At 54.1% G+C, this 22789-nt stretch overlaps 1 protein-coding gene across 2 annotated transcripts in view; it reads right to left on the minus strand.

The window, feature by feature from the left end:
• LOC123763296 (nucleolar protein 4) overlaps positions 1-22789 on the minus strand; it is a 196722-nt gene that overhangs the window by 62378 nt on the left and 111555 nt on the right. The window lies entirely within an intron of this gene.

The following is a 22789-nucleotide window of genomic DNA, read 5'->3' on the forward strand; positions in this document are numbered from 1 at the left end:
TGGTTCGAACAAAATTCGTCAGTGAAGCACTTGTTCCGGATATGTTCGAACGTCAGCAGTTGTGAGTCGTGTGTAAACCTCTTTTCATTCATAAACAGGGGGTTTGGCGGGTGCATGGAATCACTTTTGGATCTTTGTTTGGAGGACGGGCTGAGCATTTACAGTGTTGGGGTTCGAACAAAAGTCGTCAGCGAAGCACTTGTACCGGAAGTGTTCGAACGTCATCAGTGTGAGTCGTGTGTGTGGAAACCGTTTTTCATTCATAGACAGCTGGGGTTCGGCGGGTGAAGGGTGAGGTAGAGGCAGTGTGAAGGTGAGCCACGGTGAGGGTAAGGTGGGGTGGGAGGGAAAGTGAGAGTGAGACAAGGGGGAGAGTGACGTAGGGGGTAAGTGAGAGAGAGCGAGCCAGGGAGAAGGTGAGAGTGAGGGGGTGAAGCAGAGAACACACTGCCACCACCAGCTGTTGATAGTGTCAATACTCCAGCTAAAAGCTCTACCTTCATTACTTGACTCCCCCCAGCCCCCCTCCCCCCTTTCTCCTCTCCGCGTTGTTCTCCCTCCAGGAAGGGGATAAGGGGGTCGATGGGACCCCCCCCCATCTTAAGGGGGGGGATCCTTAAGCAACGGGAGTTACCGGAAGTTATGTAACGTCTTAAGAGCTCCTGGAAGATGCGGGTTCTTCAAGTTGCAGGTTTAAGGCCAAGTTGTGACGGACGCCGAAGAAGTGACGCGTGAGCGACGTCCTCGGTCTGTCTCTTCTATACTCATGTTATAGAAGATTATTATAACAATATTCGCAACATTATTGTTTTAATTCTAATTGCCGTCAATTTCAGCACGAAATTTTTAACTCTCAACACCTTCACCTAAATCGTTTATGGTGTTTAAGAGGTCAGTGTAGGCTGACCCCAGCCTGTAGCCTGTCTCTCTGACCCCAGCCTGTAGCCTGTCTCTCTGACCCCAGCCTGTACCCTGTCTCTCTGACCCCAGCCTGCAATATGTCTCTCTGACCCCAGCCTGTACCCTGTCTCTCTGACCCCAGCCTGTACCCTGTCTCTCTGACCCCAGCCTGTACCCTGTCTCTCTGACCCCAGCCTGCAATATGTCTCTCTGACCCCAGCCTGTACCCTGTCTCTCTGACCCCAGCCTGTACCCTGTCTCTCTGACCCCAGCCTGTACCCTGTCTCTCTGACCCCAGCCTGCAATATGTCTCTCTGACCCCAGCCTGTACCCTGTCTCTCTGACCCCAGCCTGTACCCTGTCTCTCTGACCCCAGCCTGTACCCTGTCTCTCTGACCCCAGCCTGTACCCTGTCTCTCTGACCCCAGCCTGCAATATGTCTCTCTGATCCCAGCCTGTACCCTGTCTCTCTGACCCCAGCCTGTACCCTGTCTCTCTGACCCCAGCCTGCAATATGTCTCTCTGACCCCAGCCTGTACCCTGTCTCTCTGACCCCAGCCTGTACCCTGTCTCTCTGACCCCAGCCTGTACCCTGTCTCTGACCCCCAGCCTGTACCCCTGTCTCTCTGACCCCAGCCTGTACCCTGTCTCTCTCTGACCCCAGCCTGCACCCTGTCTCTCTCTGACCCCAGCCTGTACCCTGTCTCTCTCTGACCCCAGCCTGTACCCTGTCTCTCTGACCCCAGCCTGTACCCTGTCTCTCTGACCCCCAGCCTGTACCCCTGTCTCTCTGACCCCAGCCTGTACCCTGTCTCTGACCCCAGCCTGTACCCTGTCTCTCCGTCATGTGAGGAAGGGCCAGGTGGTGGCCACTGGGTAGTGCACTTGGAGGGGTGAGAGGAGGGATGGAGGGGGGGGGGGTGCCCCAGGTCGGCCAGCACGCCTCCCTCCAGGCACTCACTCCACGCGGCTCAGAAGGAACATTTTGTTGTCTCTGCGCCCTGTATACACGCTCTTATTTTAGTTTCTGCTGCTTGTGTCAGACTCCCTCTTTCCTCGGCCACGTCCTCATCGCTCCCTTCTGCGATGTCTGCCCAGCCCCTCCCCGCCGATACCCCAGCCCCTCCCCTCCGCGTCTGCAGCCCTCCCCGCCGGTACCCCAGCCGTCCCCCTGCAGCCCTCCAGGTCTTGCCTGACGCCTCCTCTGGTGCCTGTGTCGTGAGCAGTGGCTGCCTCCCCCAGGGCTGCCCTCCTGCCATCATAATCAGGAGAGGCGGCCACACGGGGCGACGTTCCAAACATTGATCCCCAGAGCTCTTCCATGCTCCAGATTAGCTCCAGACTCGTCGTTCTTGGTGTGGTGTGGGTGTTCCAGCTCATCTCCTGCCACTGCTGCTGCTGCTTAGCAGGTCTCTAACCCCGTCCATGGGGGACAGAAGAAAATGTATATGTGCTGGTTAGTATTGTAAATGTGTGGAATAATAATAATAATAATAAACTGCTTCTGGCCAGTTACTAGACGTTCCTAGCAGTTGGGTATATTTTAGTCATTTTAATTCTGGTGGTGTTGGTGGTCGCTCTTAGGCACGGGGCAAGTTCCCGCTCTTTTCATGTTGCTGCTCTTCGGTAGTGTGTGTTCCAATGGCTCTTGGAGCCGACGGCTTACCGGTTATGATGTTCCAGCGCCTCTGTTGCGCTGCTTGTGGACGCTCTTGGGGGGTAACTATGTAATTATCAGAATAAGGCGCCAAGCCGGGAAGACTGTGGAACACGGTCGCTCTTGTGGTAGAGGACGTCCCAGCACCTTCCCTGCGTTGCTCGACACTGTACAAGCGTTGCAGGCAACTGTATAGTCAGGTTGGCGGGGCTCTCATTAGCCAGGGAGGCGTCCACCACAATAGGGCCAAATTAGCTGAGATTATTTTCAGAAAGATTTCTCATTGGTGCCTTTACATTGCACTCTGACCCTCTTTGGCGACCTTTAGAGAGTTATCGGAATGGATTCAATAGTGCTGGACTCTCTGTTGCTATCATGCATGTCATCCATCAATAGTGAGCAACTGAAGCTTCGTTGACAGCTGAGGCTGTGACCACGTTACCACGTTACCACGTTACGTTATCAGCTCGTTACGGTAGGGTTGTGTGAAGCCCTGCAGGAGTACACTACTGCTTGTAACAAGTCGTTGTTGACGGCCAACGAGCAAGGAGAAGCAATTCGGCGCCACCGTTGTCGTCATGACGACAACAAACAAGTGCTTTGGCCAGGTGAAGAGTTGGACTTTATGCCACTTGTTACGTGAGAATACGACCACAAGTTATTGGAGGTCTGAGGAGTAGAAGTAATTTCCTCTTAGTGAGAACCATGAGAAAGAAGAGTCCCGTGAGGAGAGGTTGTGGCCACGAAGACACCGGAGACAGACTGGTACTCACGTCACACCTTGACTATCGAGAACGTTAACTCGACTCTTGAAGAGGCCGATGGAATCTGAGGAGTGTACGAGCTGCGCCTGGGGACACTACGTCTGAGCAGTGATGACTGAGGACACTGCTCCTCGCCCAGCTCCCACACAAGACTCACACAGGTGACGTGCAGTGACGGACTCCGCACCTCTTCATCACTAACTTCAGTCATGAGCAATAACATTGAAATCTCGTTGAATTGACAGACAATTATTCGCGTATGGGGTGAAGGGGAGAATGACCTCTCGTTACTGGTCCCATTTAAACGATGAGCAGCGGCGGTACCAAGTCGCAAACTGCTCTTTATTTAACCAAAGACATTTATACACTCCCGAAGCCTAGCAGTAGGCAACATAATAGACCTTACTAAATAAATCCACATCTCTGGTTTAAGGGCACTGGGAGCCGGACAGCTGAAGGGGCCAGCATAGAGCACAGCTGCACCTACAACAGCACAAGCTGGCAAGTTATGTATTTGACCACGAGAGTGTGTATGAGAGCATGTGTAGGCCGTCGCACGTCTTCATACGGTACTGTGAGAGTTGGCCTTCCGTCCAACACTGTCCACAGTTCACTGTAGTTCAACACGAGACTGTACTCTACATATATATATATGAACCGAGGCCCTACTGGAGGACAGTAGCTGTACTTCTCTAGCTGTAACCCGTCAATACTGTGAGTCTGGCCTGTCTATACCGTGTGCTCGGACCGCACCGTCTGTATTGTGTGAAGTGTAGAGTGAACCCTCTCTAGCCACTTAACCAGTGAGTTATACACACCGCAGCATTAATTCAGGACAACGAGGAGACACGTAAATACAGATCAGCCGTGGTTAAGGATTAGGGCGAGTGTGGTGACTCGGGTCTGAAGAGAGGAAGGTGAGGTGGCACTGTTATCATAATGCTCACCATCACCATCCTCACTCATATCTCCCCAGATTCATTATCATCATCCCCTATACTACACGCTCCCCCTTCCCCCCCCCTCTGGATCACCCCCAGGAGGTGGGCGGAGCAATTCCAGGTTCCTCGTTCCTCGACAGACGTAATTCCTGGAGGATTCCAGCTTTCTGGCGTGGGACGTTGGCTGGTCCAAGGGAAGGTAATGAGAAATAACGGGTTGGCAGGGAGGCGGGCCGCTGCTGGGGGAGGGCAGGAGGAGTCATACGCACCATCACCACCACCACCACCACCAGCAGCAACAGGAAGGAGACTCCTTACACTCAAGGAGTCACTCCAAGGAGCAACATGTATACCTGCAGGGCCCCAGGAACCGCATGAAAGTGTAACGCCGTTATCACATCACAATATCGTCACCATCGTTGTCATTCCCTTTCCAGAGTGGCACGGGGGCTGCCATTCCCATTCCAGAGTGGCACGGGGCTGCCATTCCCATTCCAGAGTGGCACGGGGGCTGCCATTCCCATTCCAGAGTGGCACAGGGCTGCCATTCCCTTTCCAGAGTGGCACGGGGCTGCCATTCCCTTTCCAGAGTGGCACGGGGCTGCCATTCCCATTCCAGAGTGGCACGGGGCTGCCATTCCCATTCCAGAGTGGCAAGGGGCTGCCATTCCCATTCCAGAGTGGCACGGCTGCCATCCCTGGCTGCAACATCTGTTATGACGGAGAGAAACCAGCAATTCCGTGCCTCCGGCTTCCATTTCCGGTGCCAGGCGTCTCCATCAATATTACTGCAACGCTTTACCTCCACTTTTATGTGACCTTTCGTCGAGAGGTCATCCCTACTGCCCAGTGTGACACTGACATGCTGCCTGCCCGCCCGCCTGCCTGCCCGCCTGCCCGCCTGCCTGCCTGCCTGCCCGCCCGCCTGCCTGCCCGCCTGCCTGCCCGCCTGCCTGCCTGCCTGTCTGTCTACCTGCCTGCCTGACCGCCTGCCTGCCTGCCTGCCTGCCTGCCTGCCCGCCCGCCTGCCTGCCCGCCTGCCTACCCGCCTGCCTGCCTGCCTGTCTGTCTACCTGCCTGCCTGACCGCCTGCCCGCCTGCCTGCCTGCCTGCCCGCCCGCCTGCCTGCCCGCCTGCCTGCCCGCCTGCCTGCCTGCCTGTCTGTCTACCTGCCTGCCTGACCGCCTGCCTGCCTGCCTGCCCGCCCGCCTGCCTTCCCGCCTGCCCGCCTGCCTGCCTGCCTGCCTGCCTGCCTGCCAGGCCTCCCTCTCCCTCCCCTCTCTCTCTCTCTCTCTCTCTCTCTCTCTCTCTCTCTCTCTCTCTCTCTCTCTCTCTCTCTCTCTCTCTCTCTCTCTCTCTCTCTCTCTTTCTTTAGAGCCCGGCAAAGTTTTGACCATTAATAGTAGTGCAGGAGGGAGTGGGTCATCCATCACCAGCAGCGGGGAAATGCTTCACCGGCTCTAAACACAATAACAATATTTTCATTAGTAAACACAGCTCAGGATATTCTTCAATGGTAAATCAAAATACCCGCCCCCCGCAAGCCAACCCCTTCCTGTGTACCCCAGAACCTCAGCCAACATTCTCGATTGTACTGCAGTGGGGTTGAGAGGGAGAGTGGGGCTGAGAGAGTGGGGCTGAGAGGGAGAGTGGGGCTGAGAGGGAGAGTGGGCTGAGAGGGAGAGTGGGGCTGAGAGAGTGGGGCTGAGAGGGAGAGTGGGGCTGAGAGGGAGAGTGGGCTGAGAGGGAGAGTGGGGCTGAGAGGGAGAGTGGGCTGAGAGGGAGAGTGGGGCTGAGAGGGAGAGTGGGCTGAGAGGGAGAGTGGGGCTGAGAGGGAGAGTGGAGCTGAGAGGGAGAGTGGGGAATGATTCTGTAGCTGCTATTACGTAATTGCCATTAATTCTGTTACCAGCTCTCCGAGACGTGGTGGGAGAGTCGCCCCCTGCAGCCAACAGGTTATTCCTTCCTCACAGGCGGTACACCAGCAGCAGGCTGTGGTACACCACCAGCAGGCTGTGGTACACCAGCAGCAGGCTGTGGTACACCACCAGCAGGCTGTGGTACACCAGCAGCAGGCTGTGGTACACCAGCAGCAGCAGGCTGTGGTACACCAGCAGCAGCAGGCTGTGGTACACCACCAGCAGGCTGTGGTACACCACCAGCAGGCTGTGGTACACCAGCAGCAGGCTGTGGTACACCACCAGCAGCAGGCTGTGGTACACCACCAGCAGGCTGTGGTACACCAGCAGCAGCAGGCTGTGGTACACCACCAGCAGCAGGCTGTGGTACACCACCAGCAGCAGGCTGTGGTACACCACCAGCAGGCTGTGGTACACCAGCAGCAGCAGGCTGTGGTACACCAGTAGCAGCAGGCTGTGGTACACCACCAGCAGCAGGCTGTGGTACACCACCAGCAGCAGGCTGTGGTACACCACCAGCAGCAGGCTGTGGTACACCACCAGCAGCAGGCTGTGGTACACCACCAGCAGGCTGTGGTACACCAGCAGCAGCAGGCTGTGGTACACCACCAGCAGCAGGCTGTGGTACACCACCAGCAGCAGGCTGTGGTACACCACCAGCAGCAGGCTGTGGTACACCACCAGCAGGCTGTGGTACACCACCAGCAGGCTGTGGTACACCAGCAGCAGCAGGCTGTGGTACACCAGCAGCAGCAGGCTGTGGTACACCACCAGCAGCAGGCTGTGGTACACCACCAGCAGCAGGCTGTGGTGCACCACCAGCAGGCTGTGGTACACCAGCAGCAGCAGGCTGTGGTACACCACCAGCAGCAGGCTGTGGTACACCACCAGCAGCAGGCTGTGGTACACCAGCAGCAGCAGGCTGTGGTACACCAGCAGCAGCAGGCTGTGGTACACCACCAGCAGCAGGCTGTGGTACACCACCAGCAGGCTGTGGTACACCAGCAGCAGCAGGCTGTGGTACACCACCAGCAGCAGGCTGTGGTACACCACCAGCAGCAGGCTGTGGTACACCACCAGCAGGCTGTGGTACACCAGCAGCAGCAGGCTGTGGTACACCAGTAGCAGCAGGCTGTGGTACACCAGCAGCAGCAGGCTGTGGTACACCAGCAGCAGCAGGCTGTGGTACACCAGCAGCAGCAGGCTGTGGTACACCAGCAGCAGGCTGTGATACACCACCAGCAGGCTGTGGTACACCAGCAGCAGCAGGCTGTGGTACACCACCAGCAGCAGGCTGTGGTACACCAGCAGCAGCAGGCTGTGGTACACCAGCAGCAGCAGGCTGTGGTACACCACCAGCAGCAGGCTGTGGTACACCACCAGCAGCAGGCTGTGGTACACCAGCAACAGCAGGCTGTGGTACACCACCAGCAGCAGGCTGTGGTACACCACCAGCAGCAGGCTGTGGTACACCACCAGCAGCAGGCTGTGGTACACCACCAGCAGCAGGCTGTGGTACACCACCAGCAGCAGGCTGTGGTACACCACCAGCAGCAGGCTGTGGTACACCACCAGCAGCAGGCTGTGGTACACCACCAGCAGGCTGTGGTACACCACCAGCAGGCTGTGGTACACCACCAGCAGGCTGTGGCACACCACCAGCAGGCTGTGGTACACCACCAGCAGGCTGTGGTACACCAGCAGGGGCGTCATACTCGGACTAACTCACGAGACCTGAAGCAAACACCTGTTGTGAAATTTCTCATTTCCTGTTCAGCTATCATGGCTGGCTGATGGGTGGCTGTGTGGTGGCTGGTGGGTGGCTGTGTGGTGGCTGGTGGGTGGCTGTGTGGTGGCTGGTGGGTGGCTGTGTGGTGGCTGGTGGGTGGCTGTGTGGTGGCTGGTGGGTGGCTGTGTGGTGGCTGGTGGGTGGTTGTGTGGTGGCTGGTGGGTGGCTGGTGTGTGGCTGGTGTGTGGCTGGTGGGTGGCTGGTGGGTGGCTGGTGGGTGGCTGTGTGGTGGCTGTGTGGTGGCTGGTGGGTGGCTGGTGGGTAGCAGGTGGCTGGTGGGTGGCTGGTGGGTGGCTGGTGGGTGGCTGGTGGGTGGCTGGTGGGTGGCTGGTGGGTGGCTGTGTGGTGGCTGGTGGGTGGCTGGTGGGTGCCTGGTGTGTGGCTGTGTGGTGGCTGGTGGGTGGCTGGTGGGTGGCTGTGTGGTGGCTGGTGGGTGGCTGGTAGGTGGCTGATGGGTGGCTGTGTGGTGGCTGGTGGGTGGCTGGTGGGTGGCTGGTGGGTGGCTGGTGGGTGGCTGTGTGGTGGCTGGTGGGTGGCTGGTGGGTGGCTGGTGGGTGGCTGTGTGGTGGCTGGTGGGTGGCTGGTGGGTAGCAGGTGGCTGGTGGGTGGCTGGTGGGTGGCTGTGTGGTGGCTGGCTGATGGGTGGCTGGTGGGTGGCTGTGTGGTGGCTGGTGGGTGGCTGGTAGGTGCCTGGTGTGTGGCTGTGTGGTGGCTTGTGGGTGGCTGGTAGGTGCCTGGTGTGTGGCTGTGTGGTGGCTGGTGGGTGGCTGGTGGGTGCCTGGTGTGTGGCTGTGTGGTGGCTGGTGGGTGGCTGGTGGGTGGCAGGTGGCTGGTGGGTGGCTGGTGGGTGGCTGTCTGGTGGCTGGCTGATGGGTGGCTGGTGGGTGGCTGTGTGGTGGCTGGTGGGTGGCTGGTGGGTGGCTGGTAGGTGCCTGGTGTGTGGCTGTGAGGTGGCTGGTGGGTGGCTGGTAGGTGGCAGGTGCCTGGTGTGTGGCTGTGTGGTGGCTGGTAGGTGCCTGGTGTGTGGCTGTGTGGTGGCTGGTGGGTGGCTGGTGGGTGGCAGGTGGCTGGTGGGTGGCTGTGTGGTGGCTGGTGGGTGGCTGGTGGGTGGCAGGTGGCTGGTGGGTGGCTGGTGGGTGGCTGTGTGGTGCCTGGTGTGTGGCTGTGTGGTGCCTGGTGTGTGGCTGTGTGGTGGCTGGTGGGTGGCTGGTGGGTGGCTGGTGGGTGCCTGGTGTGTGGCTGTGTGGTGGCTGGTGGGTGGCTGGTGGGTGGCAGGTGGCTGGTGGGTGGCTGGTGGGTGGCTGTCTGGTGGCTGGCTGATGGGTGGCTGGTGGGTGGCTGTGTGGTGGCTGGTGGGTGGCTGGTGGGTGGCTGGTAGGTGCCTGGTGTGTGGCTGTGAGGTGGCTGGTGGGTGGCTGGTAGGTGGCAGGTGCCTGGTGTGTGGCTGTGTGGTGGCTGGTAGGTGCCTGGTGTGTGGCTGTGTGGTGGCTGGTGGGTGGCTGGTGGGTGGCAGGTGGCTGGTGGGTGGCTGTGTGGTGGCTGGTGGGTGGCTGGTGGGTGGCAGGTGGCTGGTGGGTGGCTGGTGGGTGGCTGTGTGGTGCCTGGTGTGTGGCTGTGTGGTGCCTGGTGTGTGGCTGTGTGGTGGCTGGTGGGTGGCTGGTGGGTGGCTGTGTGGTGGCTGGTGGGTGGCTGGTAGGTGCCTGGTGTGTGGCTGTGTGGTGGCAGGTGGGTGGCTGGAGGGTGGCAGGTGGGTGGCAGGTGGCTGGTGGGTGGCTGTGTGGTGGCTGGTGGGTGGCTGGTGGGTGGCAGGTGGGTGGCTGGTGGGTGGCTGTGTGGTGCCTGGTGTGTGGCTGTGTGGTGGCTGGTGGGTGGCTGGTGGGTGGCAGGTGCCTGGTGTGTGGCTGTGTGGTGGCTGGTGGGTGGCTGGTGGGTGGCAGGTGGCTGGTGGGTGGCTGGTGGGTGGCTGTGTGGTGTCTGGTGTGTGGCTGTGTGGTGCCTGGTGTGTGGCTGTGTGGTGGCTGGTGGGTGGCTGGTGGGTGGCTGGTGGGTGGCTGGTGGGTGGCTGTGTGGTGGCTGGTAGGTGCCTGGTGTGTGGCTGTGTGGTGGCAGGTGGGTGGCTGGAGGGTGGCAGGTGGGTGGCAGGTGGCTGGTGGGTGGCTGGTGGGTGGCTGGTGGGTGGCTGGTGGGTGGCTGGTGGGTGGCTGGTGGGTGGCTGGTAGGTGCTTGGTGTGTGGCTGTGTGGTGGCTGGTGGGTGGCTGTGTGGTGGCTGGTGGGTGGCTGGTGGGTGGCTGGTAGGTGCCTGGTGTGTGGCTGTGTGGTGGCTGGTGGGTGGTGGCTGGTTGGTGGCTGGATGGTGGCTGGCTGGTTGATGGCTGGTTGGTGGTTGGCTGGTGGCTGGCTGGTGGCTGGTTGGTGGCTGGATGGTGGCTGGATGGTGGCTGGCTGGTTGGTGGGTGGGTGGCTGGTGGGTGGCTGGTTGGTGGCTGGTTGGTGGGTGGGTGGCTGGTGGGTGGCTGGTTGGTGGCTGGTTGGTGGGTGGGTGGCTGGTGGGTGGCTGGTTGGTGGCTGGTGGGTGGCAGGTGGCTGGTGGGTGGCTGGTGGGTGGCTGTGTGGTGCCTGGTGTGTGGCTGTGTGGTGGCTGGTGGGTGGCTGGTTGGTGGCTGGTGGGTGGCTGGTGGGTGGCTGGTGGGTGGCTGTGTGGTGCCTGGTGTGTGGCTGTGTGGTGGCAGGTGGGTGGCTGGAGGGTGGCAGGTGGGTGGCAGGTGGGTGGCAGGTGGCTGGTGGGTGGCTGGTGGGTGGCTGGTGGGTGGCTGGCAGGCTAAGCAAAAGAAAGTAATGAAAGGGAGGGAGAGGGAGAGAGGGATTGGGGATTGAGTGGGAGAGAGTTTGTGTAGTGAGAGGTGGCGGCGCAGAGGGCTGGGGGGAGCCCCTGGGAGATCATATGTACAGGAATACGTGGGTGAGGAACCTCCCCCTCTCCCACAACCCATGCTCCACCCTCTCCCACAACCCATGCTCCACCCTCTCCCACAACCCATGCTCCACCCTCTCCCACAACCCATGCTCCACCCTCTCCCACAACCCATGCTCCACCCTCTCCCACAACCCATCCTCTACCTCCCTCCCATCTTGCCATGTTCACTGGCCACCCTGCCACCACCCCTGCTACTACCCTCATTTGCAGGACCCGCCACCACCCGCAGGACCCGCCACCACCCGCAAGACCCGCAGGACCCGCCACCACCCGCAGGACCCGCCACCACCCGCAGGACCCGCCACCACCCGCAGGACCCGCAGGACCCGCCGCTCTCCGTCATTACGGCCTACACACTCACCCGCGTCAACCCGCCCCGCTCCCTCACCTCCTCTCACTCTTTTACCTCACTTCGTTCCCTTCCTTCGCGCGTCATATCTGCACGCCTCACTACCTCACGAGATCACGGGCCACACGCGAGGTCGCGCGCGTGTGCCCCCCCCCCCCTCACCCATCTCCCGCGCGCGCGAGCGAAGTCCCGCGTGTGGCCGGCCACTTGAGCCTGGCGGCGGTGTCGGGCGCGCACATTAGAGGTTGCGCCAGATTGCACCCAACTGCCAGGGCCCCCCCCTTCCAAGCCCTAACCCACCCCGGGAGAACGGGCGAATTTGTCCCCTATCTCCGGCTGTAATAAAGCTTGACGGGTGGGGTGCCAGGCGGGCCTGGAGGCCTGGCGGACCGTGCAGCAGGAGGCACTAGGGGCGTGAGTGGCGTGGCGCGAGGGGCGGGGGCGTGCGCCCTTGCTGGCCGCCCACCGTACTGGTGTCGGCAGCTCTGTTCTCTACCCAAGTTACGGCCCACGTTGCCACACCGGGGAAATTTTGCCGATATTTTGTTACATAATTTACGCGCTATCTCTCTCTCTCTCTCTCTCTCTCTGTGCTCTTGATCTGGGGAATTTTTTAATATAAGTTAATACAAAACAGCCGAGGAAAACTTTCCCCCGGTGACTTACTAGCAGAGCTGATGATAAAGATTTCTGATCGGGAACTTTTCCAATATCATCCCCCCGACGTGTCTCTTTTTTTTTTCCTTGCGTCTTGCTCCTCCTTAGCGACTATTTTTTACCCCGCGGGAGGCGGGAGGCGGGAAGGAAGGCCCAGCAAGTGGAGTCCCGCCACCTGATAAATTCTCCCAGGTGTTTTTCCCTGCAGTTTAGATAGACTTGTCCGCCGGCAGTACCCAATACTTCCCTCCCTCTTCCCCCCTTCCCTCACTCTCTCTCTCCCTCCCTATTTCCCCCCCCTTCCTCACTTTCTCCCTCACACCTTACTTCTCACACCCTACCTCACTCCCTCGTAGTTAGTGGTAAGTAAGCACTCTCACCTCTCACATCCTGATTCTCTCTCTCTCTCTCTCTCTCTCTCTCTCTCTCTCTCTCTCTCTCTCTCTCTCTCTCTCTCTCTCTCTCTCTCTCTCTCTCTCTCTCTCTCTCTCTCTCTCCCTACCTCACGCTTTGACACCCTTCCACCCTTATTTTCCTCTTTCTCTCATGCCCTCCCTCCCTCCCTCCCACTAGGCATGCTGTGACCCCACTACCCTCGTTGAAATTTAATATCCACTCCCTTATTCTTTCTCCTCCATCAAGATATCCATCGTCAGCTGGTGGCGTCCGCCCTCCATCAGTGTGGCTCCCTCCCTCCCTCCCTCCATCAGTGTGACTCCCTCAGGGCGAAATAGGTGCGAGAGTACCTGAGAGGCAGGACTCAGAGAGTGAGAGTGAGGGGGCCGAAAAGTGCCGCTGGCGTAGAGTAAGCAATACGAAGAGTCCCTGAAGCATCTATACCAGGACCTGCACTATTTCTCATTTATGTTAACGACCAAACTACAAAGGACAAGTCCTGTATATATCGATGATCACAGACGATGCAAAATGAATGATAAGACTCGAGACATATAAGAATAATCAACTACTCGAAGATGACTTACAAAACGTGCAGTTGGTCCGAGAAATGGCTACTAGAGTTCAGTACCACTGAGAGCAAGGTTATGACATTGGAACAGACTATAACTCCAGTATCATGAGGTTATGTTGAGATAATTTCGGGGCTTTTTTTTTTTTAGTGTCCCGGCGGCCCGGTCTTCGACCAGGCCTCCACCCCCAGGAAGCAGCCCGTGACAGCTGACTAACACCCAGGTACCTATTTTACTGCTAGGTAACAGGGGCATAGAGTGAAAGAAACACTGCCCATTGTTTCTCGCCGGCGCCTGGGATCGAACCCAGGACCACAGGATCACAAGTCCAGCGTGCTGTCCGCTCGGCCGACCGGCTCCCTCTACCGATGTTTCTAACGAGGCTCGTCCCAGAATTGCAAAGAATGGAGCATGGAGAAAGCTGAGAGAGCTGGACCTAACGTCGCTAGGAAAGAGCAAAGAGGAAGGAGACATGACAGAGTCATATGAAATACATAGCGTAATTGACAGGAAGCAAAAACAAAACAAAAAAAACTGGATATATTCACACTGAATACCGATAGAACAATAAGCCATGAATGAAAGCTTGTGAAACAAATGAACACAGAAACATTGAATAGTTTAAAGTCACAGCATTAGACATTGACGGCAGGAAAGGCAGAGTCCAAGAGCTGAAGCTGTGTCCTTCAGACAAATAAAGTTAATACAAACACAGTTACACGACCCCCCCCCCCCACACACACACGCGCGTGTGTCTCATCATCACAATATTTGTTAGGTTGGCCAGAGATTAATTACCACAAGGTTTAGCGAGCCCCAAGTGGGTCACTCTCGTCCCCTCATCCCTCCCCTCTCACAATCCCTTCCTTTCCACTCATGCTCCCATCCCTTCCATTCAGGCCACGCTCCTTCCCTTTCCCCCCTCAGCTTTCCTTCCTCGAGTCGAACTCCCTTCCCTCTCGCTTCAATCCTCCACAATTTATCTTCTATTCTTGGTCAGTCTCCTTGTCTATGATTCCTGAAGGTCCACTTCATCTCATCTGTGTCATCTCCCTGATGCTCCTCTCCCTCCGTGAGACTCGGAGGCCCTTCAGCAAGATAGCGTAGTCAGTGACGAATGAGGAGCCCAGGATTTGGACCAGCTAGCCTGAACCCGATGGTCTGGACCCCAGGGGTCAGAACCCGATGGTCTGGACCCCAGGGGTCAGAACCCGATGGTCTGGACCCCAGGGGTCAGAACCCGATGGTCTGGACCCCAGGGGTCAGAACCCAGGGCTCTGGACCCCAAGGGGCTCGGAGGTCGGACTTGGAGTCGCTAAAGCTATGCAAGATGAAACTTGAAGTGTCCTTAATTTGACGACCGACCACTTCCGCCTGGTCAGAAACTCGATAAAATACGAAGAACCAAGAAAATATATATTCGTACGGTCATTAATACCTGACGCAGGACTGGGCCAGACGAGTCGGGAGCCCAGCAGACTGTGCTGGGGGAACTCGCCTGTCATGCTACTCTCACCTTACTCCCCCATACCAGAGTAAATAAAAAATGGAACTAGAATTCCGTAGAGTTTAATGCAGCAATTCCAATACAGTATACCCAAAATTTGCCAGTGCAGGCTATTAAACACATGGCCCTGTATGACTAACCATCCTGCGAGATGGGGACTTGTATTACCACTGCTACCTTATTCAATCTTGTGTTGTTGATATCCTCAAAATGCATCCGGAGTCTGCCAGTGCAGACCGCTAATCACATGCCTCTGTATGACTAACCATCCTGTGTGATGGGGATTTTATAGCATCACCTAGTTAGCTTTTTTTGACACACTGTACTCCACTTCATATAGTCTAGGGTAGCTGCACTAATGCAGATGTACCTCATAACTTAATAAAAAAAAAAAAAAAATGCACTCCCTGTATTGCCTCATATTGTCTCGAATCTCCTTTGTATGGATACCTTCACACATAAATATAACCCATCATAATGAGACAGACATTACAGCCAAATTAGCGTGTAACAAGTTTGAAGTTGAATTAGATCTAGGTATCCCCATCTCTGCTGTCAAAACTGTATTGGTCCAAACATTCAGATCTGATAGGAAAGAACTTACTGACTCCCAACGACCTGAAAGTACTAGTATAAAAAGCTATGATTTGTTCAGATCTGAAACCTACATCTATAGACAGCACAAAACGTCTACTAGACTGTGCGACACAGTGGTTGCAAGGATCAGGTTGGGTTACCGTTACCTGTGGCAGGTGGCTGCAGGTGACGGGTCTCCCAATCCTGAGCACTCCAGTTGCAAACTCTGTGAGCAGGAACTATGGCATGATCTCCCGCACTACATCACTGAATGCCCAGTTATTAGACCTTTCAGACCAGTTGGCATGAGGTACCTGGAGCTTTGCAATTACTTTATTCACTCTCGTATTCTTGAAGATATCCTCACAGTATACCCAAAATTTGCCAGTGCAGGCTATTAAACACATGGCTCTGTATGACTAACCATCCTGCGAGATGGGGACTTGTATTACCACTGCTGCCTTACTCAATCTTGTGTTGTTAATATCCTCAAAATGCATCCGGAGTCTGCCAGTGCAGACCGCTTATCACATGCCTCTGTATGACTAAGCATCCTGTGTGATGGGGATTTCTTAGCATCCCCTAGTTAGCTTTTTTGACACACTGTACTCCACTTCATATAGTCTAGGGTAGCTGCACTAATGCAGATGTACCTAATATGTTAATAAAAAAAAAATGGCCCTGTATTCCTAACCATCCTGCGAGATGGGGAATTTTAGTATTACACTGCTAACCATTGGCAGACATGCGTAACTCTTCATATTGTCTACGGTTCCTGCATAAACAACCATGTAGGTAAATGCTAACAATAAAAAGATACCCTACGGCAGACAGTGTGACGTAGTGGTTGCCAGGATCAGGTTAAGTTACCGTTACTTGTGGCAGGTGGCTGCAGGTGACGGGTCTCGCAGTCCTGAGCACTCCGGGTGCACACTCTGTCAGCAAGAACTGGGTCAGGATTTCACACACTACACTGTTGAATGTCGAGTCATTATAGACCTTTCAGACAGGCCGGTATGAACTTGGAGCTAGGCAAGTGCTTGATCTACTCCCGTGTTACTGAGGATATCAAGTCAAGCCTGGCCTCGAGCCGGGCTTGGCCAGTAGAAGACCTCCCAGAACCCCACCAAGCAGGTATCCTATCCTCGTGATCGAAAAAAATTTGACCGCATCCCCCCGTGATCACTGGACATCTTGGACATCAACATTCGGACAAGCCATCTTGGAGGAGGGTTGATTGTTACCATCACTTATACAAACCATCACCCAACACCTTCCCTCCCAAGATTGTGGGCCCCGTCTCTATTAGGCACGAGGTCGGAGACCAATCACTTGGTTTCCCTCCTGTTCCTGTCATCCTAACCCGTCCAGACCTGTCCTCCCACCCGCCATTCCACCCACACCTTCCCACCCTATTCTTCCATACACCTCCATACAGCTGAGAGTAACAGCCATACATAAACTCAGGTCATTTTAACTTATTAAAACAGGTCACGAAGATATTTAAGTATATACACGTATATACGGTGAGTGCCAGTGTACTATATCTGCCTGCAGTGAGTTCCAGTGTACTATATCTGCCTGCAATGAGTTCCAGAGTACTATATCTGCCTGCAGTGAGTGTCAGAGTACAGTACCAACCTGCAGTGAGTGTCAGAGTACAGTACCAACCTGCAATGAGTGCCAGAGTGCAGTACCTACCAGCAGTGAGTGCCAGAGTACAGTACCAACCAACAGTGAGTGCCAGAGTACAGTACCAACCTACAGTGAGTGCCATAGTACAGTACCTACCTACAGTGAGTGCCAGAGTACAGTACCAACCTACAGTGAGTGCCAGAGTGCCACAAGTAACAGTGAGCGTCCATCTCTCTCCCCCGACTCACCTGGAACAAATAAAAAAAACTATGATAACACATACAGGAGTCTATTAAATATTCATATGCAATTACATTATTTATTGGATTCAATTAACTGTTGTAATTCGCTATGTGTCTGTTGTTGAGAGCAACGGGGTTATTATCACCGCGGGTGAGGTCAATAATCTGTCGGGGGTAGATGCTAGAACTCAAATGCAGGAGGGAATATTTTGGAGACACATAAGACGAATTTAAAAAGAGTCGAGGTATATGTAGAGAAGTGGATAATATGTAAGGAATAGTGAAATATGGCTAGGACACCCCTCATACATACACACATGGCTAGGACACCCCTTATACATATATACATATGGCTAGGACACCCTCATACATACACATATGGCTAGGACACCCTCATACAAATACACATATGGCTAGGACACCCTCATACATACATACACACACACATGGCTAGGACACCCTCACACACACACACACATGGCTAGGACACCCACACACACACACACACACACACACACACACACACACACACACACACACACACACACACATGGCTAGGACACCCTCACACACACACACACACACACACACATGGCTAGGACACCCTCACACAACCATTAATTCTATTCACTTTTTATTGCACCAGTTTCAGACTTCAAAGTCTGTCCATCATGGTAATTATTCGAGACAAATAGCTACCTATTACAGCAACCTCCCTCCCACCTATACCCGGTCCCCTCCCACCTATACCAGGTCCCCTCCCACCTATACCCGGTCCCCTCCCACCTATACCCGGTCCCCTCCCACCTACACCAGGTCCCCTCCCACCTACACCAGGTCCCCTCCCACCTACACCAGGTCCCCTCCCACCTATACCCGGTCCCCTCCCACCTATACCCGGTCCCCTCCCACCTATACCCGGTCCCCTCCCACCTATACCCGGTCCCCTCCCACCTATACCAGGCCGGGTCTCCTGCCACCCATTGGGAAGAGCATCGTCAACACCAATGTTGAGAGATCACAGGTGTTCAGAAGAAACACTTGGTGACACAGTGGTCACTACACACGAAGTAAAGGACAATATAAGTGCAGGGGAAGGGGAAGTACAGTACACCCAGGGGAAGTACACAATGTGAACCAGAGCAACACACCCGGACTCAGCACCACCCTCGGGCTACTGGAGAAGGCTGCAGAGGTACCTTGCCACCCACTAACTCAAGTTTGTAATCACTCGAGACGGGAATGTTGCACTCTGTGGGAAGGGAAGGGAACTCTCAGGGGGGGGAAGCGCCAAGCCATTACGACTATATAGCACTAGGAAGGGGTCAGGATAAGGATTTGGGATGGGACGGGGGAAAGGAATGGTGCCCAGCCACTTGGGGTCCAAGTGGTTGGGCACCCCCAAGGCTCGGCCCTGGGGCCACTGCTATTCCTAACTCGTGTGAAGGACTTTCTTGAGGGATCACGTGACCTCGTGCTCGTCAATGTGGGCAGATCACGAAAAGATAAATATAAGACTCGTATGAGGAGTGCATAACAGTTTAGTTAGACCCTGACAGGTGTGTGCAGATAAATGGCTGTTAGAGTTCAAGCCCAACAAGTGTAAGATCATGAAGATGGAACAAGTAAGAAGGATAACCTCGGCACCAAATTTGAAGCTGCCAAATAATATATAATGGCATTTAAACCCTAAATAAGGGCTTTCAATAGGACTTTACAGCCAGTGTAAGACCCATACTCAAGTATGCTGCACCGGCCTGGAATGTATTCCTCGTGAAACAAATAGTCAAACTTCAGATTGTAAATAGTTTTGTAACAAGATTAGTGTCAAAACTAATAGGGTTCGGATTGTGAGGGGATTGTGAGGGGTCTCAACACTCTAGAGAGAAGATATAACAGGGATATGATCATAACATACAAAATACAGGAGGAAATACACAATTAAACAAGAAAATATTGTTTTTAAAATAAGTGAGAGTAGAACAAGTGGAGATAAGTACACGTCAGAAAGTCAAATGAGTCGAAGTAATGTAAAGAAATCCTCCAAACCTTTGAGGGTGATGGCGGGTCACCAAGGGCTGGACTTCACTCACAAGAAGGCACTGTTAGGTAAACACTGTTAGGTAAGCGCTACCACACAAACACCCATAAGAAACACCTGTCCCTTCATCACACCTGTGCTGTCTCCCGAGTAACCGCGGCACCTCCCTCCTTCTCCTTCCCTCCCTCCCTCCCTCCCTCCCCTAACCCTCCCTCAGCCTGCCGCAATAATAAGGCAGCGGCCCCCGAGCGCCTCCCCCTCCCCCCTCAGAAGGCCCCGGTGTGCCGCCGGCGGCCCGTGAGAGCGGCTCATCCCCCGGAGCGGCAGGTAGCGGCGGCGGCGGCGATGGTGGCGGCGGCGGTGGCAGTAGTTGACTACCTGTCCGCGTCCCCACCTGTTGCTTGGCCGAGTGCCGGGCCCCGGGGCCGGCCCCCACCCACCCCCACCCGCGCCCCCTTCATGGTACGAGGTCCCTGTCCCCCTTCCCCCCCTCCCTCCTCTCTCCGCTCTCCCACACAGACCCCCTCCCCCCCCCCCTCTCTCTCTCTCTCTCTCTCTCTCTCTCTCTCTCTCTCTCTCTCTCTCTCTCTCTCTCTCTCTCTCTCTCTCTCTCTCTCTCTCTCTCTCTCTCTCTCTGTGTGTTACTCTCTAACCGTCCACGTCTCAAGTCCACCCACACCCGTCCCCTTACACACGTCACCCCCACAATCTCCCTCCCTATACACGTCACCCTCACAGCCTCCCTCCCTACACACTCTCCCTCCCTACACACAGAGGGAGACAGCAGGGCGGCCCAGCCTAACGAGGCTTCTACACAAACAAATAGGCAAGAGTGACTTCACTCTTGTCTATTTTGACATTGAATTCACTCCCCCTAACGGATACGGCACGCTGCCACGTGAACAAATGCTCCTCGGGGGGAAAAACAAAAGCAGCTCAATTGTCATGAGTAAGATAAAAGTAATGTATACAAATGCAGATTGAATTGCTAATAAAGGAATAGAATTACATGAAAGAGTGGCAGAAGTACAACCGCACATGATCGCTATAACGGAAACGAAACTGTCAAGGTTATAGGAAATGTAATCTTCCCAAGAGGGTATCAAGTAATATGGCGAGATACAATATACAGAGTGGAAGGGGGCGGAGTTTTGTTCTTACAGCTATATTGGAGAACTAAATATAGCAGGGGGTTAGTTATCAGGGGAAAGCGCCAAGCCATTATGACTATATAGCACTTGGAAGGGGTCAGGATAAGGATTTGCGATGGAACGGGGGGAAGGAATGGTGGCCAACCACTTGGACGGTCGGGGATTGAATACTGACCTGCATGAAGCGCGACCGTCGCTCTACCGTCCAGCCCAAGAGAGAGAGCTGACCAGCAAGAGGAATAGCAAGAGTGGGAGGCGGTAAGATAGTGGTAGCAAAGATTTATAGTTCTCCACCATACAATAGAAGGTCTAGGGAAGACTACAACACGTGCAGTGAGAATTGTCTAAAGGTAATAGAAAAAAGCAGCCACGGTAGGAAGGAACAAGAGCTAAAATGCTAATATTGGGGGACTTCAACCACAAAGAGAAATAAGAGTGGATAAATAAGGATCCCCGCGGAGGTTATCAGACATGGAGAGCAAAACTGTTAGACACAGCAGACAACACGTCGCAGAACGAACAAGAGTGAGAGGAGACGATCTACAGCAACACTAGACTTGGTGTTATCCCAAAATGAAGCGATGTTGAAAAAAAATAGAGCTTGAGACGCCTCTAGGAGCTAGCAACAACTCCATTGTCATGCTTGAATACATAGAGGAGCTGAAGGAACTGCTTACACAAAGAAACCCGTTGAATAATAAGAGAAATTTCAGACGCCGGGACTACAAAAGGATGAAGGACTTTCTGTGACAAATCCAATGGGAAAAAGAAATGGAAGTGAAGATAGCAAACAATGGAATTCACTGCTGGGAAATGTGCCGATGCAACGGTGCAGTTCAGACCACTCGAAAAGGAGGTGGATGTAACAAGTAAAGCCCTGGTTCAACAGGCACTGTAGTGAAGCTAAAGAAAGGACAAAAAAGCCTGGAAAAGGACAGAGAATTGGTCACGAAGAACAATAGAGAGACACTAAAAAGAACAAAGACTAAATATACCTGAATTAGGAGAACGCCGAGATGCAATTTGATAATGACACAGCTGCAAAAGCTAAGGGACAACCAAAGGTGTTTTATAGCCATACAAGGATAAAAACAACAGTGCAAGATCATGTACTCAGATTGAGGAAACAAGGGGAAGCTCTCACAGAGAATGATAAAGAGGTATGCAAGGAAATCGATGAAAGATTTCAGGAGGTCTTTACATATGGAACCAGCGTGGAGACCAAAGTTGCAAGATGAAAGGAAATACTGGATGACATTGTAGTCACTATGGAAGAGGTGGAAAAAAATCCTAGGGGGACCTGATGTGACTAATTCAATGGAGCGAGATCTAATCTCCATGGCTGCTGAAGGAGGCTGCGGAAGTCACCCGTTGTCTAAATGTCTTGATAAAAATCTTGAGACATGAAGTCTCCCAGATGTCTGGAAAAAGCAAACGTTGTCCCAATGTTTAAAAAAAAGTGGATAGAAACGAGGCATTAAACTACAGATTACTGATAGGTAAATATGGGCCCCTACCACATACTCCCCCCACACGTCATCCCCCACATACTCCCTCCACACGTCCCCTAACCCGCCCCCCCCATCCAGGGTCACCCTCCTTTGAGACGCCATAATCCCCCTATTTTCATATCCCCAGTTATTAATATCTCACGGCCACCTCCCCTCCCTCCTCCCTTCCTCAAGACACCTCACAGCTTCTCCTATTCCTCCTCCTCCTCTTCCATGCTGCATGACCTCCTCCCATATTCGCATGACGACGAAATTCGAAATATAATGTTGAGAACTGTGAGCCTAGAAAAATGAAAATAGAGTAACGGGATATATGGTGAATAATATTGAAATTGCTAACAAAAGTTCGGAATATTGCAGTGAGAATACCAACATTGACATCTAGGAGTGTTGGTGATCAGATCACCATTCTTGAGCTTAATCTTGCCCTAGTTAGGGACTCCGTATTGACTAAGTTGTTCAGTTTTGGTCACCACACACCAGCAGTATGTGAGTGAAGGGGCAGACAGCAGCACGACAAAGCTAAGCCCGTGCACGACAAACCTCCCTTGTGAAGAGAGATTAGGAAAGCTTAATTTACCTTCTCTAGAAAGTTGAAGAGAAAGGGAGGACACGACTGAAGAATACAAATGGATGAAAAGGTATAACTAGGGGGGACATAAAAATGTGGGGCTCAATTAATATTTATTAGATCAATTTAGATTTAGAAAAGACACTCTTAAATACTGGCTTGAAAACAGGGTTGTTGATTTATGTAACAAATTACCGAGTAATGTAATAGCGCTGGATTGTTTCAAGCGAAGGTTAGACACGTTTAGGAATGAGTGGGTGTAAATAGCAGCTGCCTCGCTAGGACAACAGACCTCATGGAATGGTGTTTTCACAGACATCCTTGTTCGTGTCTCCATCTTGTATACCAATCTTTCATGACAGACAGAATCAAACGCATCTTTACAATTTAGAAAGATAAAGTCTATCCAGCATTCTTTTTCCTTCTCGAATATTGTTAGTATTGTCATACAAATCGAATAACTATGTTAGGCCTACTTCTCAACGCCTCAATCCATGCTGCCCTTCCGTTACAAAGTTTATAACAGCCCTCCACTATTGTCATGTTGATTACAAGGGATAATCAACATGTTGGTCACACGTCCCTGGAAACACAAACCGAAACTGTCCCTATTTTCCGCTTGTTACAACTTGTAAT

This window comes from Procambarus clarkii, chromosome 5 (assembly GCF_040958095.1).
Source record: "Procambarus clarkii isolate CNS0578487 chromosome 5, FALCON_Pclarkii_2.0, whole genome shotgun sequence".
NCBI classification, from domain to species: Eukaryota; Metazoa; Arthropoda; class Malacostraca; order Decapoda; family Cambaridae; genus Procambarus; species Procambarus clarkii.